Source organism: Chroicocephalus ridibundus, chromosome 4 (assembly GCF_963924245.1).
Source record: "Chroicocephalus ridibundus chromosome 4, bChrRid1.1, whole genome shotgun sequence".
NCBI lineage: Eukaryota > Metazoa > Chordata > Aves > Charadriiformes > Laridae > Chroicocephalus > Chroicocephalus ridibundus.
The window spans coordinates 55932139-55951105 of NC_086287.1; the positions used below are offsets into that span (position 1 = coordinate 55932139).

The 18967-nt window shown below is 43.5% G+C and overlaps 1 protein-coding gene across 9 annotated transcripts in view; it reads left to right on the plus strand.

The window, feature by feature from the left end:
- TUNAR (TCL1 upstream neural differentiation-associated RNA) overlaps window positions 1-18967 on the plus strand; it is a 171444-nt gene that overhangs the window by 7480 nt on the left and 144997 nt on the right. For 3 of the 9 annotated variants that reach the window (XM_063332745.1, XM_063332751.1, XM_063332750.1), the window contains exon 2: window positions 6693-6810. The exons of the other annotated variants lie outside the window; for them this stretch is intronic. The gene's annotated coding sequence lies outside the window, so the exon portion shown is untranslated. The remainder of the gene's footprint in view (window positions 1-6692; window positions 6811-18967) is intronic. 9 annotated transcript variants of the gene reach the window in all.

The following is an 18967-nucleotide window of genomic DNA, read 5'->3' on the forward strand; positions in this document are numbered from 1 at the left end:
CTGGAACCTTGCTGTTTAAAATCCTTTCCACTTTGAGGTAAGCTGAATTCCACCAGGAAGTACAGTCCCCAACTTCAGCACAAAATTATGCAACCCCAAATAGGACACTGTATCTGAGCCCCCTCTAGATTATTTTTTGACACTCCATTTTTCTTGTGGAGATCATAAAGAGTGCATGATGGAGCTCTGCAGCATCTCTTCTACAGAGTACTGGGAGCTAGTATCCTGAGAGGACAACAGGAATTTATCAGTTTGAATTTTATTAAGTTGGCAAATCCTTGTTTCACCATGTCAGTAGTTGGGTTAATACTTCATTCTGTTCACTGTCCTGCTTTGATTGGAATCTCAAATGCTGAAGCCAGTCTGATCACTGTAATTTTACCTTCTGGATTTTATACTTCTGCTTCCAGTTGACCATGCTATGTTGCCATCTTGCTTTTTTCAGTCTGGATGTTTTCATTTAGATCTTCTGAAAAAAAGTTTACCCTATTCTGGCATGCAGAATATTCCCAGTGAGTCCCGGAGACAGGTTTCTGGGGACCTACTTGACTTTGAGATCACATCTTGGAGGATGGAGGTATAGAACTATAATTGTTTTTTTCAGAGTTGATTTTCTCCTCCTATTAGTCGACCACAGATGAGCGATTTACTCGCTTAACTTTGTATTGGCTCATGAGATTGAAGAGCCCTTACTTGCACCCATATTTTAAACATCTCCTACCATTCCTTTATAAACAGGCAGTTGAATGATAATAAGTTTGAACCTAAAGTACCTATTTTCTTTACCACATTGCAGTGTAGCTTGAAAGCATCCAAAGTTCGATGTAGCTCTTAATAAAGTGATTTTCTGTTTTTCAAAACATACTGCTGCTTTTGTTGATATGCCCCACTGGAGCTCAACAAACGTGTATTACTTTTATTACCATGATAATACAAGCCTGTACACTTTCTGATGGAATTCAAAGAGGCACTTGTGTTCTCTTCTGCTTGTAATCAGGGCAGAGCAAATAGTTCAGGAGGAGACCCTGACCTCTTACAGCAGTTTGTATGGGGGCTGTGGTCATGATGCCAGAGCTGGAATGAGACTCTTTAGGCTTCGTTGCTGACTCTGCTGGAGATGCGTCCTCCAGGGCTCAGGCTCTATTTCCCATTACATCAATGACTTGACTTAACCCAATTTTTTTAATCAATGAACTAACACTGATTTACCCACTGAGTAGGGTTTGTCCTTGATCCTGTTTCTGCAGTGCCAGTGACCAGTGATGCTAGGTTTGTGCTGTCTCTGTGTCCTCCTTGGGAAAATGGGCTGTATGTGGTGGGACACACAAGCTAAAAACTACTGTGCTGCTGTGTCACAACTGGTGTGTAAAACCTGAGTACGTTTTAACATGAGAGTTAGGCAAACATTGCCATCTGCATGGAGGCATCTACATGTGAAATGGCCGTCTATGCTCTGATCATAGTCAGTGATGGTCAGTCAGTACTTCCAGAGGGGTCTGGAGAGGTGTGCACCAGGGGCTCAGTTCAATTGCTTAAACATGAGTGTCTGGTGCCATTAGAGATGGCCTGGAGTAAGTGGGACAACCATAGAGAGCTGAAGATTTGGCACAGGACTTTTGCTGTTCTGGAGTGGCAGCTGCAGGCCAAACCAGGTACCTCCAGCTCTCAATTCACCCCATCAAACCCAGCTCTCTGCTTGAGGGTAGGCTGAATCACTCTTAAGGCTTTGCTTACTCTATTGGCAAAATCTCCTGGCGATTCCAACCTGGACACATCGCTCACATGTAGGCACCTGGATGGAGGCATCTTCACCTCCAACTGAATCCAGTCCTTTATGGCTAAAGATACAGGTCTGGCTCCTGGAGGCATTTAGAGTCAAGTATGTAGGTAACAGCTCTAGAGGGCAATATATTCAGCCTATTTTTAATACCTATGAAGTAAATTGCCCTCTGAAAGCGCCTTTCATCACACTGACTACAGAGAAAGACTAGGAATATCAGCTGTTTAACTTTCAGGTTAAGAAAGTGAAAAGCATCCCACCTTTAGTTCAGATGTAATCCTTTTAACTCCACTGACCCAGAAACAGCTTTCTTTAGCTACCCGCAGGAAAGGCTGTATGGGAGAACCTCAGGAACATCTTGAATATTTCTGAACTTTGCAAAATGAAATTGACTTAAAGATCACTGGAATTGAGCTAAGCATAAGCTAAAAGCTTACTGTTTTCCCTTCTCCAGAGAAAACTTTACACATTTGCAGCCCAAAATATCTGTGGGAATGAGAATACTTTCTTGCTCTGTTTCCCTGGACAATTTCAGTCTTCACCACCTGGATGATGTTTTCTTATCTCCTCCCCCTATTTCCCTTCTTTTTGAAAGACGAAAAGACCACAATTTCACTAAGGTTGTTCTGGGAGACATAGAAACCATGATGGCTGCTGTGGGATTGATGGGGGAAGTTTTGTGTGGGAGTAATGACATTTTCAAATTAAGGCTGGCTGACCCAGATGCTCTTCATAGACATATCTCATTTAGAAGCTTAAGTGAATTATATGGTCAAAGTTTTAAAAGGAGGTGGGAGAGGAAAAACTGGGACAACTGAAAAAGTGCCACAGGGACTGTACAATTGACTGATCACCCTGGGGACATGGGGAAGTGGAGGTCAATGTAGAAAAGTAAAAGGTAAATCTTCAATGGGTGTAGACTGAGTTGAATCCAGTGGGATTAATTTTACTTCCACCAATAAGAATCCAGCTCTCACCATGCGGGCTGATGGCTCTGGTGAGAAGGTGGTAATGTCAACGCGATATATCATTAAACAATATGGTTTTGCTTCCATAATTGTCCAGAATGTAACATTCTGCAGTTGCTTTGATTAGTTTAGCTTTTTATCTGTATATAGATGGTGAGAATGACTGGAACTTTAAACAGAGCCCACTTATTTAGTCTTGATTTACATATACATATCAAAATGCATAGAGCTATTGGGATGAAAGAGCCAAGCAGATCTTGTCAGCTAGCATTTTCCTCAGGGTCACTATTCTGCACTTAGATCCATGCAGAGGGGTATATGTATTTGTATGAACTTTGAAGGAGACCAAACAACAACAGTACACTGGCAATTTGCTGTCTGTAATCCTGTGGTGCCTTGTTTATAAAGATCCTAAATGATCTTACAAGGTGTAATGAAAAGAGGGTCACAACAAATATGATGCCAGGAAGAGTGCCAGGCTGCTGAAGTCCAGCATTGGCAGGGGATTTGCACAAGAGCTCTCTGGCAAAAGCAAGAACAGAGTTGAGATTCCTGGCTCTCGGCTCTACACCACAAAGAAAAGGCTCTCTGTAGCAGTCACCTGGGCAGTCCAGGTTTCCCTCTACACATTCTGGCTGTTGCAGTCCAGACTGCTGTCTAGTAAAGCTATTATCAAGGTTTGCTCTGTGCAAATAAACTGTAATGCCATCACTACTTGATGGTCTGGAGATCTGCTAGGTTGATAGGCTGTGATTGCAGCATGATCCCATAAGTGAACTCCTCTTGTCTGGGACCACCGAGCTACTGACCTCCTGTCCAATTGAGGAACACTCTCCTGTAAGAGGCTGTGTGCTGTTAGGAGGTACCCTGGTACCCAGTGGTCAGCCACACGTGGGGATGGGCCCAGCTGTGTTCCCTGGCTGTAATTTACTGTCATGACCTGGAGCTTGGTATAGAGCAGAGGTTATTGTGTTGGATGAATAGCTCCCGGTGTCCCCTGGGGAATGCTTGGGAGGATGTCCCATCCTAGAGAAGCTGCTGAAGGTAAGTGGACAGAGGGAAGGTGACAGGGTTACTTCTGGCATCCTGAAGTGGGAGAAACATAACTGGGTTGTGCAGTGTAGCTGAAAATGTGACACTTCTAATGAATCGAGTTGTTTCCCTTCTCCCCCTCCACGTCTGTGCCTCCCTCAGCTCAGCCCTCTGTACATCTTTCTTTCTTTGAACCAGCACCAAAATCTCTTGCTTGGAAATTTCTATAGTCAGAATTGGATTAAAATAGACCAGAAATAAAGCACCTCTGCCTTCACATCCACTTTTACCACTTCTTGTAATTCTTTGAGTTGATTGTACGAACCCTTCACTCCTCCAGATGCTGTCACAGCTTTCAGTTAGCACAAAGCTTAGGTAGGGAACCTCATCAATCAGTCCTCCTGCCTCAGGGCAGCAGGTGCCTTCGCAGGCGTTACTTGCTGGAAGGAGAAACTTCGCTCAGGTTAGGCTGGGGGGAAGAGGAGTTGATGTTGGCAGTGGAACTGGAGGGAAATCATGGCCCCATCCACATTGAGGGTGGCTGTCACTAGAAAACATCATCTCTCTTTTGGAATAATACATCTGACAAGTGAACCCACCTTCACTATTACTTTGGATCATGACAGGAAAATAAACTCTCCTGTATAGAAGACACTGCTTGTCCTTCACTTATGTAAGTCAGAGCTACGGCTTCTGGGCTCTCACTGAGCGCCTCCTTTTCTCTGTACTTTTCCAGCTCATTTGATACAGTTTTGTGTGTTTTTTTCTTTTTTTTCTTTTTCTTAAGGGTTTAAAAAAAGAGATGTATTAATTACACAAATGCTTGGTGGAGAGGAAGGCTCATGTCAAAAGGTTTAAGCTTTGGGTTCAATTTGGATGAGTGCCTGAAATTTAGCTCTGAACCAGTGGCAGTCTTTGAATTTATAAATACTAATATCCACCTGAGATTCTGGTTCAAAGCAAGAGCAAGACTTTTATTCTGTTCAGGTTCCTCACTCTCTGCTTATCACCATAGCAAATAAGCACTTTTCAGGCAAGCAACAAGTGGCATGACTAACCACCATGTACCGCTTATTCTTGCTTCCCAGAAGTTTTGGTGAGAACGGCCAAGGTCTGGCCATTCAGGCCAAGGACTTAAAAAGACATTTGATATTTTTGAGGACGCTTGCAAAATTTAATACAAATTCTCTTTGTTTGGGAATTTGTCCGGTCTTGGCTGGCCTGGGTTAATCAAATACAGAGTGCAGGTTCAGCATCCTTTCCATTCCCCAAAGCCATGGAGTGAGCGAGAGTCCGTAACAAGGTGTTTAGCCAAAGAAGCTGGTGCCCAAGAGCGGAGTGATCAAATCAGATAAATTAGCATCTGAAAACAGCTGAAAGCATGACAATAGGACAGGAACAATACTTCAGTTATGATAAAAGTGGGGGGACATGCTCATGCATTTAAAATTGGGAATTTATGTTTTCTTGCTATCTGAGCTGAAAAACATTAAAGGATTTAGAACTGACATTGAACAGATAAGTGAAACGCTGTATTTGGGACCGAATATGTGATAAAGCTAGGAAACTCAGAGGGGACTTTTTCTAATTGGTAGGACCATGGGTAGAAGTGTCTGTGGTGCTATGTGCTGTGTAAGCAAGTATGTCCTTTCAGGCTGCTGTTCCCTGCATACATGTTTTCATGTGTATTTGCCAATTCCTCTTCCAACACAGACAGGGTCCTGCTGTAATCTCTTGGCAACAGGCTGTCCAGGTGGATTTGTGAATTTTCAGCTTATGGTAAGGCTGGAAATGTCACCAAGGCAGGGCATTTTGTGCTAGTTGGAGATTTCTGTTTCCAACGTCAAGGAAGACAAGACAGACAAAATGTTACCTTTCTGACTCCCATACACGCTTGGTCTGAGCACAGGGCTGAGGGTATCCAGCAATGCCTTAGTCTGAAGGAACTGTTCTTTCACCTGCAGAAGGTGAGCAGAATTAGGAGCTTCTTTTCTTAACCACCCATGATTGAATACTGTTAGTATTTAATACTTGTATTGAATCTCAGATAATTGCTAAAGTGCTGAACTGCTGTCTCAACTTATCCACATGCAATTAATAATATTGATCACCCTACATTGACCTTAAGAGTTAATAACTGGTTTTTCCCTTAGTTTCCCTTGATGAATGTTGCTTTCTACATGCCAACTTATAATTTTGTCAAGCTGTCAGATCACAGGGTCTGATCCTGCAGACACTGAAATGGAAGTAGCGCTTGCTGCAATGGCTTTTTCTTTGGGATCAATAGGACTATTTACATGCAGACTGACAAAAGTACTTTTTTTACAGGATTTGGCCTGGGGGGAAGTCTGCACAAATGTTTGCGTATGAATCAAATTACTTGAAAGCTGGATAGCATACATATGTAAAGATTTGGGGGTCCAAAAGCTGGGACTTATTTTCTCCATCTAATAATAAAGAAGTTCTCTTTTTTTCCCCAAAGTCTTTGCTGAAGTAAGCACCCTGGTTAAGACAGAAAACACAGAAATAATTGAAACAATTTATTTGTCTCATGTCATTTGGAGGGACCTTTAGAGGTTTTTTTTCTCTAGGTAGTCTTAATAACATCTTTTTCCCAATTTGCCTTGAACAAACTGAAGAATTCAGTTGTGGTTACCTCTTATTTACAGGCTTCCCTGCTTACTTAATCCTCATTTTATTAGTATAATCTTATAATGAATCACCAGCATTGCTCTTGTTTTGTATGACATTCACCTCTGAAACTCCTATTGCACTATGTGCCTGTACAGTCATGCACATCCCTCTACTAAAAAATGTTCTGTTGAGATCAGAGCTACCGCAAGGCTGGAAATGGAGAATTTAGCAAACAGGTTCTGTCAAAGTTTCTGAAACATGTTCATTCTCTGCTGCAGAGAAAACCAAACAAATCTGGAATGTCTGGAGTGGCACTACCAGCCCAGAGCTTGGCATCACTGAGAAACGCTTTGCAGAGCCGTATTATCCAAGAGACACATAGCGAGGGAGTTTGGGGTAAGGAATACGCCTCCACATCAGTTTTCTCACATCAGCACTAACACCCATTGGCGGAGCAGTATGTGGGAATGATGTGCTGATAATCTCAGGGCTCCTTCTGTAGAGCAAATGGAGCATGTTGTGCCATAACAGCCACCACCCAGCACTTCTTTAGCACTGATTTGCCTCCCCTACAGACACATATAACCGCCCCCCTTCCTTTGGACAACTGGCATCATCTGAAGACACCTTATCTTTGTAAAAAGCATCTTGACAAACTATTCAAACACTGCCTCTTCCCTGCCTTTGTACTCATTTATTCCCTCCCCATTGCATCCTCAGCTAAAACAGATTATTGCGAAATCCATTTAAAAAGCACAGCAGTTTTCTGCTGAAAGATATCTAGAGGGCAGCAAATCCAGAGGGAAATCTCATCCTTCAGTGCAAACAAAACCTCCTCTTTTATTTCATTTCTGAAAAATCAAGCATGGAGATCCATAAAGCCTCTTTTTCCCCTCTACGCAAAGCAGCAATAATAATAAGATATCTCTATAAGGTTGAGATATAATCATACCTGGGAGCAAATTTTTAATTTGATTAAAGCTTACTGTAGTGGGAAAAGACTCTGAAGTTCAGGTGTGAGTTAAGAAGAAACTGCTCGGCCATCTATAATCCTATCTGAAGGCAAATGTATTTTTAGAGTACTGCTGTGTGACATGGAATGCTCCCGAGTTATTTGTGCATAACTGCGGTTGATGTGGAGGATATATTTAATTCAATATTAAGATTGAGCTACTGATTGCAATTCTGTCATTCTTCTTGTTTGGTTCAAATTGTAGTTGGTCAAACAGTAGCTGGGATCCAATGAACTGTTACCAATGGAAATGAAGGCTTCTTTGCCACCTTGTTTTATTGTATACTGTGTTCTTCAGCACATTTTGAAACCCTTTGAGAAGTGTTTCTACAATTACGGCTACTGACTTTCATCACCAACAGTTAATGCATACAGTAAAGGGATGTCGCAAACCTCTGTCTCATCTCTATATCATCTGTTTGGTACTTGAGGTTTGGAGCTTGGCCATCATGAAGTTATCAGAAAGCTTAAAAAATATAAATGATAGTTTAAAAGTATCCATGCAAATTATTTGAGTTTTTACTCCATTTTTGAAGATTTTCACTTGAATTGTGTATGAAAAACTGGCCTTTGCATGTTGAGAGGTGCAAGTAGAGGCAAATCAGTACAACTTTGTGTGGACACTGGCAGTAACCAGAGGGAAAACCAGACAAGCTCCTCTGAGCATACCTGGGAATACTGGTGCCTAAACGAGGAAGCCGTGCCAAGAGCCTTGAGACGCATCCCCCAGCACATGCGTGATACAGTTATGCCCTTTGAATTTGACCTGTGTTCAGTCCAGGCTGCAAGTACAGAGGTGACGGATCCCAGGGGAGCATCCCTGGGCGCCAAAGTCTGCTTCTGTTTCAACCTGCCAGGAGGGACGTCTCCCATTCCCCACTTTCTGAAGCTGCGAAATGGGGTTAATGAACTGATCTCTGTTGGTCTGATGTTTGCTTTTACATCTACTGATGAAAAATGTGATATGAGAGCTGTGGGTGATTGTTATTATCAAGGGGCAACACACTTTTGTTGAAATAGGATAGGATATATACAGGAGAGCAGAGGATCGGGTCTGCGTGCTGAGTTTTTTGCTGGAGAGCATAGAATCATAGAATCTTCATGGTTGGAAAGGATCTTTGAGATCATCGAGTCCAACCATACACACACAAAAAGCCCTTACAATCTCTGTCACTAGAGCATGCCCTGAAGTGCCAAATCTACACGTTTCTTAAGTACCTCTAGGGCTGGTGACTCAGCCACCTCCCTGGGCAGGCTGTTCCAGTGCCTGACCACTCTTTCAGTAAAGTCATTCTTCCTAATATCTAATCTAAACCTCCCCTGCTGCAACTTCAGACCATTTCCTCTGGTCCTGTCATTATTCACCTGGGAGAAGAGGCCAACACCCACCTCTCTCCAACCTCCTTTCAGGTAGTTGTAGAGGGCAATGAGGTCTCCCCTCAGCCTCCTCTTCTCCAAGCTAAACATGCCCAGCTCTCTCAGCCTCTCCTCATATGACCTGGTCTCCAGACCCCTCACCAGCTTGGTAGCTCTCCTCTGGACACGCTCCAGCACTTCAATGTCCCTCTTGTACAGAGGGGCCCAGAACTGAACACAGCACTCGAGGTGATGTGGTACCCTGTCAGCCTGTATGGCAAAGGCTATACCAGAACACAGGCAATTTCCTGCTAATTGCATTTCTTTTGATGTACAAACCCCTTTTCCTGTCTTATACATGCGGTGATTTTGAACAGCTGTCATTACAATACATTAAAATTTCAGGGAGTTTTTGTCACTAGAATAGTCAGTTGTTACTGAATATAAAAAAGGCAGCAAGTTCCTTAAATGCCTGCTATCTCTGAGTATCCATCTGTTTCTTCTGAAGAAAAAGAAGATTCCCTTTCTGCCTCCAGCTTTACTGCAGTTTTCCTTTTGCCTGGGGTAACTGTTTATAATTTGACCACTCGGTGGTTTTCCAAAGCAGCTGCAAGTTGTGAAGTGCTGGTTCAGAATGATGCACCGCTGAAACCCACTGGCCTGCTACTATTTAATGGTCATATAGAACTGCTTTTTTCTATTTGAATGTGTTTTCTTTTCTTTTTTTTTAAAGATGCTTAATTCACATACTTCGGGCATTGGGCAGTGGCAGAACTAGAGGCTTTTGGCCTCTGAGAGGCGTCAGCCTTTCCTCCGTACAAAAGCAGGGTCAGTCTGGCCAGCTGTGGGCTGGATGTGTGCCCTGACTCTTACAGAAAGAGGCTTCATGGCTGGGATATTAGCTCAGAGCCTGATCCGGGAGGAGAGATGCTCCTCGGGCAGAGTGGAGGTGGGGCACAGCATGCCGGGGTGCGGCGAGGCGGCTGCCGGGGCTGTCTGGGCAAGGGAAAGCAGCTGGCAAGGAGGGGAACCCCTGCTCCTGGAGCGGCTGGGGTCAGTGGTTGCTGCGCACAGAGGATAGCTGGTATCTGCCTGGAGTGGGAAATGGTTGTAAAATGGGGAAAGGATGCCCAGGTCAGGGGATCTCAGGCAGGAGATGTGAATTCTGCCAACAGCACTCTGTAGCACCACCCTCAGTTGTACTGTCCTTTCCCCTGGCGGCGTGAAACGGGACCATTTCATGGTGAGAGCTGACTGCAACGGTGGTATCGTTCATACTATGTCCTGTGAGCAGCAGGTATATCTGAGCTGTGAGAGGTTAAACTCTTTTGGACTCCCTTGGTTGCTCAGAAAACTCTGCTGCCTTGGGCTTCATAGGTTAAATATAAACACCATTTACATCTGCTTAAAATCTGAATTGAACTTGAAATTTATGTTCAGTCCAGCGGTGAATGTAGCTGCTGTTAAATTGCTCCATTAACTATAAAGCAAAGTTTAATCTGCTGTGTTTTACTTTCATGAAGTGCTTCTAAGCACTGGTAATGTTCTCTTTATTGCGTTCTTTTAACGTTATGGGAAACTGAAAGCTTTGTCCTAAAAAAAAAAAGAGGAAGATCTTAGGCTTAAAATATCCATGAAAGCAAACGCAAAGATTCGAAAAAGAGAGAAGGAGGGATCAGCATTACCAGGAAGAATCAAGAGGAACAACATTTGAGCAACTTGCTGCTTTGCCTTTTCCTTTCCAAATATCCAACATGGTCAAAGAGCCCTACTAAGTAGATTACCTCAAGTACTGGTGGAAAAGGGTACAAGTGCAATCCAGAAAGGCAATTACTTTTTTCATTCAGATAGAATTTTTCAGCTTATAACATGGAGTTAATTGCCTCTTATTTTTCCCTTTTTTTTCCCCCTGTAATGGTTCTTTGCATAGGTTTAGTCATCCTTGAGGGCAGCTGCTCCATCTATACAGCTATTGCCAGATGATTACCTCTTTAATGTTTTCACTGAGTACTTTGCTGGTTAACCTCCTTAACTGGAGAGCTGCTTATTGATATTTATGTCTTGTCAGCATAGAGGTTCATTAAGCATTGGTAAATGACATGTTTTCATATCTGCTGACACTAGAAATGCAATATGATCAATTGCAAATTGACTTTAGTGCAGCAATAGAGTGCATTTAACACACATCAGCGGATCATTTGTACAAGCAGAGCTGGAATTTTTATGGCTGTTTATGTCTCTCTAATATCCAAGTATAAATTCTCCCAAGTCGAGCAATTCTTAGTGAAACAAAATGCACAACTTAGTCCAACAAGCGATCATGTATCCCAGGCCGGCTCTCAGCGCAGGCAATTTTTGGATGGCAGGATGCTGAAGGTGGTGAAACAGCCCCAATGGCCTCACCTCTGGGGCATCTCTTGGAGGTGTTTTCTCTCCTGCCTTGGGCTGCACCAGGGGCAGCTCTCCAGGGCTCTCCCTTGCTTGCTGGCTTTGCTGGTCCTTTTCCATCAGGAGGGTAACACGGAGTCTTGCCTACAGCCCAGGCAGCTCTGGAGGTGGCTTTGTGTATGTGTGAGTCCCAGAAGCTGAGCTGACAGCCACCTGCGTGTCCAGGTCCTGCTGGAAGTCAATGGTGGGGAGTCAAGAGCTTGTAGATTTTTTGGGTGTGCATGGTCTTTTCCAGCTCTGCTGCTCGCTTTTCTGGTAAAGAAGCTGAGCACACACTAAGTTGGGCCCAAAGTGATATTCTGATATTTTCTTACTGCAGCAGAAGTTTCTGAAGAGGCTGCAGCTACTTTTAATGGTTCAACGCCATTGTTAAACTGACAGTCAGCCTTGGGGGTGGGGGTGCTGGGGTTGGAGGGCTCCAAAACCTGTCCTGCTGTGCAGTGTGATAGAGCATCACTGTGATAGCACTGTCAGGCACTGTGGATCTCGTGCCGTGTGGAGGCTTGGGGTGGTGATCATCCCTATCAGTGCTCAAATCTCTTCTCTAGGATGAGCTCTGACCCTATGCCAAAGGCAGCAAACCAGTGACCATGTCCCCTCAGGGTGACTCCTGCCCAAAGCCATGCATGTGTATAAGAGTTTTGCTGGGTGTCCCTCACTGGAGTACAAGTGCCCCATCCTGTTTCCTTCTGGCCAAAATTTCTAGGAGCTATTGCTGTTCTGTATTTCTGAGGCTGCCCTCTCCTTTAAACCAACATGCTGCGGCTGGAGTAGGTCACCTTCACAGACACCCCTTCCTTCAGAAATATGTCCCAGTGGCAAAATTTTCAACTTTACAGATCCAGGCAGATTATATGATACAGAATTGCCATCGGAGCTAGGAAAAGCATATCTTTAACAAAAAAAAAAAAAGGAAGGAAGGAAGGAAGGAAGGAAGGAAGGAAGGAAGGAAGGAAGGAAGGAAGGAAGGAAGGAAGGAAGGAAGGAAGGAAGGAAGGAAGGAAGGAAGGAAGGAAGGAAGGAAGGAAGGAAGGAAGGAAGGAAGGAAGGAAGGAAGGAAGAAAGATCTTTTTCAGCAAAGGCCTTCATTAAAAAATACCATCAGCTTTCAATGTAACAAAACACTGTATAATTAAAGAAAGTTTTGAATGCAGGTGGTAGCCCTGGGAACATCCAGCACTGATTCACTATGCCAGGACATATCTCCTGTAGAGTTACATTATTATTTTTCTTTACTGCTCTGTCACACATTGTTGGACGTCTGAGATTCCTCACCAGTAACTGAGAAAAAGCAAAGAGGATGTACTCACATTAAGTCCATTATGTTATGTACTGCAGGAAAAGAAATAATGGCTTATGTCCCAAGTCTCCTTGGGAAGAAAGTAAGATCTTTACATTGTTTTAATGGGGGCAGCTCTGGTAACTTAAAATCTATTCTTAAGTTGAAACATCTTGAGATTCATCTGAAGTATCCTGGCTCTTAGGTTATGCTTTTTTTCAGTTGGAATATTTGCAATATGCTCTTGGCTTTACATGCTTTTGTTTTGTCTTATGAAAATGAGATTAAACTTCAGCTTGTCTCTTCTGTATAGGAAAAACACAAGCTTCCAATCTAATCTGTTTGGTTAGTGACCTTCTTGAAGAAACTTTCAGGGCTGTAGTCTTCCTGGTTATAACTCTGCTCACTGAATATCCAGCATCACTTTTGTTCACACACAGCTGAAGTACTGGTTGTGTCTGCTCTCTGTGGATCGAACCAGGTGAAACAGCCATTATTTCAGCACCGTGAACACCCAAATGCTAAATTAATATTATGGCTCCCTAACAAAATGGTTTTGATATAAGATTCCAATATCCTTTTTTTGTTACAGAGCCATAACACTATTTTAGCCTTCTGTTATTCACAGTGCTGAGATGATATTGATGGACTTATTAGGAGTACAGCCGTGGAGTTCATGCTAAGGTAGAGTCAGACAGATGAAGGCAGATTTCAATCCAAGTTTAAGACTATAAGGTGGAGCAGATGGCAGAGCCAGTGATTTCAGCCTTGGTTATCAATATGCTGATTATCCCCACACCTTTTTCCCAACTCCACCATTTTTTAGCACAGTGCAAGTCCAGATCCTGCCCCAGGGAAAGCCGCAGTGCGCTGGCAGCACAGGCTGCAAGCTGTGTGTCTGAACAAGGCATGTTTTTAAAAAGAGGGAGGAAAAAAGGTACCCGTTGGTCACAAAATTGCAATTTTTATTTAAGGAAAACAATGATAGATTTGGCAAAGGTTAGAAAGGTGAAAAAAAAGGGTCTGTCTAGGGACGTTTGAATGTCTAAGCAAGAAGTGTGGTGATTCCATTTATTTCTTGACAATTTAACCAAACTCTGCTTGTGCAAACAAGTAAGTATGAGCGACATTTGGAAGGAAAGAAGGAAGGAAGAACAACTGCCTTGTGTGTTTTCAGAGCCTACATTCCTTTCTGCATTCCCTAGGAGGGACAGTAGGTAAAAGTATGGTATGCACCGAGACAGTAATAACCAAACAGTTTGAGATCATGGGGAGTTCTTACTATTTTCCTTTCCTCTCTTAAAATCAATTAAAAAGCAATTTTATTTCAAGAAAAAGCTTCCTGAAAGATCAGGAAAATGGTTAGGTAGATAACTTAGAGATAATTCTAACTCTGGATGATGATGCCCACTAACAACAAAGCACAAGAAAACAAGATCCCAGAGCTCTTTAAACTGATCTCTTAAAATCTGATGGACATCTGCCAACCCTGGGCTTTCTAGAGGCACTGCAGACCTCGTTTCTGCTGTCTCTGTCTGTCCAAATCGCAGAGCCACTGCCCGGCTGTAAGACAAGGAGGTGCCTTTCCTCTGGGCTGCCTCCAGAGCCCGGGCAGAGCTTTGGAGATGGAGGAAACCACCTCTGAGATGCTTTGCAGAAACCATCATGGTCCAGCTAAGGGGTGGGGGCAGAGATTTGTTCCTCTCTGGCTCGGTGTGCGTGTTGGGAGGCTGCTGCCCATCCTGAAGCTGTCACCAGGCTAGGGACAGAGCAGCTGGCTCAGCCAGGGGTGCAGGAGGACATGGAGCAGAAGCTGTAGGAAGGACATGAAGCAGGAGCCATGGGAGGCTGTGGTCCCGCTCCGCACGGCTCCTCAGGCTTTAACAGACAAGAATTCGAGTTTCAAAGTTACACATAGCTGCAAGGATGAAGGAGAAAATTGACCAGAAATAGCAAAAGGACAAGTATTTCATTAAGGAGGATAGATTTATTGACAGTCTAGACTGAAGTTAGTTTTGTATTCACACTTTAAAAGTTTTAATTAAGTTTAAAGTTTACACTCATACTGTCTAGCCATTCCCTGGTTAGTTTTATGAAAACATTAACCTTGACATTTTGACAACTTTTTTCCTTTCATTTAGTCTCTCATTTAGAGTTGTTTTCATTGTCTGTGGTTTAGCGATTCCCTTGGTCCCCTTACACAACCCAAGCCCTTTGAAGAGCGACAGCTCAGCGTGCCCGGTGGCAGCTCCCAGCATGGCATTTAATTCTCAGTTCAAGCCGAGCAGCGGAGCTCTGCCTCTGTGGTACTGCACCAATGTGACGCCAGGTTTTGCAGGTAGTGATGTGAAATTTGCCTCCGCACTTGCACAAGGTACTTGTGAGAACAACACGCTGGTGCCTTCACAGCTTGCAGGGACCAGGGACCAGCAGAAGATGCGCCCCCCCCGACACTTGCCCCGATGCCTAGGGCAAGCTGCTCCTGTTGTCCCTCCTGTCACCATGTACACACATAAGTCCTGTTCCTCCCAGTGCAGTTTGCCTCTCTAGAAGATGCTGGCAGCTCCTGTGCTGGAGGCCCTAAGCAGTTCCCAGGAAATTGTGCCCTGCACTGGGACAAAGCTGTGCAGCACACGAGGATGCTCTGATAGTTCCATGTGTTAACTTGGAAAGTCCAAGTTCAGCATCAGTGTACTGGAGAAATGCCCCAAATCACCTAAGAACTGAATGCAAGACATAATTAAATCCTTTCTGCTCCAGCTTTCTAAAGATATTTAGGCAGAAACTTATGCAAACTCAGTAAGTTTATAGTGATGCAGGCAGGTGATATGAAAATCACGCTGGTATCTTTCCATGGCTCAGGCCATTTAAACACCTCTTGAAAGGCTGAGTCTTTAAGTTTTACTGATATATTTCTACTCAAGTGTTTTTCTCTGCAAAGCTGCCATAGTTATTAATTCATTGGAGTTCACGAGGTGCCGAGGCAAGGCATTTGGATGTCAACAGCAGCACTTTGATAGACAAGCAGGGAGAGAGAGAAGTTGTAAACATGTTTCCAGGGAGATAGAGGGAATCACTAACTCTGCAACTATCTGAAGAAAGGAATAACCATCACCTCTGCATCCTTGCACAACCTGCCTTAAGACTGCATTATGTTGAGGAATTGCCATTCCAATCGCAGTGACTGAATGTAAGAAGCTGGTCTTTCAATTTTGCTGGAAAAGAGGAAAATGAAGGGTCTTGGTGTTGTATGAAAAAACAGAGAAAAAGCAGTAAGATGGCATCATTGCGACCAAACTCTCGTGGGAGGCTGTAAACGTTGCTGGTAGGAGCTACCAGAGGATAGAAATGGCTGCATAGGGCCTAGGAATGTAAATAGTGTGGTTGTGGCCAACCTTTCCTATAAAAGCTGCCTGCACGTCCTCTCACTTCTCTTTCAAATATTGTCAAATATTGCTGATGACTAGATGAAGGAAGTGAACCCTCTGGTTCCAGTTTTGGGAGGTCAGAATGAGAGCGCAGAGTCACTCGCTCTTACCGAAGGTAACTTCCTAACCGATGTGTGAATCAGAAGCTAAGAACGGTGACATTTTGCAAAGTTAGGGCTACCCAAAAATGTGAAAGATTCTGCCTCATGTAAGGCCAAGGGGAAAAGAAGGCTGGGGCTGCAATTTTAATACTGTTTGGGAATCCAGGTCCCCAAGACAGGCGATGTACATCCACATGAGCACAAGGGAGCACTGCGGAGAGTGTGTGACTTTGTGTCACCATCTCCCTCCTGGCGATGGTGACAACATGTTTATAGCTGGAACATGGTCCCTGTTCCTGGGGCAGGGAGAGACAATGGGGACCTGAGGAACCAAACACATACCACTTTTAAAAATCTTTGCTCCTGAACACAAATACATCTCTCTTTTCACGTAAAGTGAGCATCTGAGGATTAACTAAGAAATAGCAAATGACAGAATGACAGAACGGTAGGGGTTGGAAGGGACCTTCGGAGATCATCTAGTCCAAACCCCCCTGCGAGAGCGGGTTCACCTAGAGCAGGATGCACAGGAACGCATCCAGGCGGGTTTGGAATATCTCCAGAGATGGAGTCCCCACAACCTCTCTGGGCGGCCTGTTCCAGTGCTTTGGCACCCTCAAAAGAAAGAAGTTTTTCCTCATGTTCAGATGGTATTTCCTCTGTTCCAGTTTGTGCCCATTGCCCCTTGTCCTGTAGCCTCTGGCTCTATCCTCATGGCACCCACCCGTTAGATATTTATAAGCATTGATGAGAACCCCTCTCAGACTCCTCCAGGCTAAGCAGCCCCAGGTCTCTTGGCCATTCCTCATTGGAGAGGTGCTCCAGTCCCTTAATCATCTCTGTAGCCCTCCACTGGACTCTCTCCAGCAGTTCCTTGGATTTTGGTACTGGAATTAGGATTTAGAGAAATCTAATGAAGCAAGTAGTGTATAGGGCTTTGAGATAAAATAGGCATGGCAATGAAACTCATAATAAGGGAAACACCCTTGTGAATCCCGTAATGGAAACCCTCATTGATTTCTTCTGACAGAGAAAGAAAAAGCCAGGTCAACGGTTTGACAAGCACTGTGTGAGGGAAAAATGTAAATTACAGTCAGTTGATAATCCCAAATCAAAAGGAGTTCAGAAGAAAGAGAAGTGTCTAAGCTTGTTTGTTTATAACTGAACTTCACAAGCAAGGATGCTATTTGCTGAGGACACAACTGTATTGATAATTCCAACAATAAAATTTAAGAGGAAAAAAAAAACAAACCCAGAAGAGCAGATTACACTGAGGTATCAATAAATTACTTGCTCTGCCATGCAAAAGAAGGAAAAGATTGCCCATAAGCATCTTGATTAATTCTGCAGCATCCTGAGGCAATGCCCTGTGTCAGAAATGCAAATCTTTTCTTTAAATGAAAATGTTTTTTTAATCATTCCAAAGATTAGTGGTACTGATTCACCACTAACAATTTATTTATTACTTATTAGCTGTTTATTAATAATTATAAAAATCTAATCTGTTTTCTTGTATTAGTTTCCTTTTCTCACTTCACCTATATTGGATTGCAAAATTTGGCTCAGCAAACCATCTTTTCAACATATTTGACCCTTACTGATAAGAATATTGATTTTGTTTCAAAGGACCTGGCCTGGCATTTAAGTCTCTGGTATCTAATTCCCATCTCTGACACAAACTTTATATATGATTTTGAATAGAGGGCTTCATTTTTTGTGCTTCATTTGCCTCTTTGTAAAAGATGACTTTTTGGAAGAAAGTTCCTGAGCTTCATCCTCCTAATAACTGGAATCCTTCTTCTAGTTTACAGGATGGATGTGTTTGCAGTAAGTTCGCATCCAATATCTTTATGTCAATATCTCTATTAAATTAAATAGTTCTTTTCCTCTCCTGGTACTTAGTTCTTGGAGACCTTACAGACTGCAATTGTCTCCTCTTTCAGTCTGTGTTTTACTGTGCAAGACAAGTTTTCTAGCATTCTGTCATGAAAAAATGCTCCTCTGATCACCTCTATAAGCTCTTCCATGCCTCTGTTTCCATGTGAGTTCTAGTGTGCGGTATCCAGACGGGATTTCTCTAGCGTTTTGTATAGGAAGTTCCAGCAAGAAATTTTGCAGAAATGCTTGTCCCCTCAAAAATACAGGAATCTTTCTGAGCCTGTTCATTCATAAAAAATACATTGGACAAAGAGACACTTACTTCTAGTACCCCAAGACCTTGTCTGTCACTCCACCCCCCAACAAACAAAGAAGGTCCAGCTGAAAGGTCAGCATTTCTTGGGGAAGCCTGTAGGATTACAATCATAGAATCACAGAATGGTTTGGGCTGGAGGGGTCCCTAAAGATCATCTAGTTCCAAACCCCTGCCCTGGGCAGGGACACCTCCCACTAGACCAGGCTGCTCAAAGCCCCATCCAGCCTGCGCTTGTTGGGTGGGATGGGGCATCCACAACTTCCCTGGGCAACCTGTTCCCCCTCAGAGTGAAAAATTCCTTTCTGGTATCTAATCTAAATCTACCCTCTTCCAGTTTGAAGCCATTACCCCTTGACCTATTACTACATGCCCTTGTAAAAAGTCCCTCCCCAGCTTTCTTGTAGGTGCACTTCAGATACTAGAAGGCTGCTATAAGGTCTCCTTTGAGCCTTCTCTTCTCCAGGCTGAACACGCCCAACTCTCTCAGCCTGTCCTCAGATGGGAGGTGCTCCAGCCCTCTGCTCACCTTTGTGGCCCTTCTCTGGACCTGCTCCAACAGGTCCATGTCCTTCTTGTGCTGAGGGCTCCAGAGCTGGACATGGTACTCCAGGTCGGGTCAAAATACAAAATCAGACACTCTGACAATGCCAAAAAACCAACCAACCAACAAAACAAACAAAAACCCACAAAAAAACCCCAACAACAACAAAAAGGAGGGAGTTTCTACATAGCTAT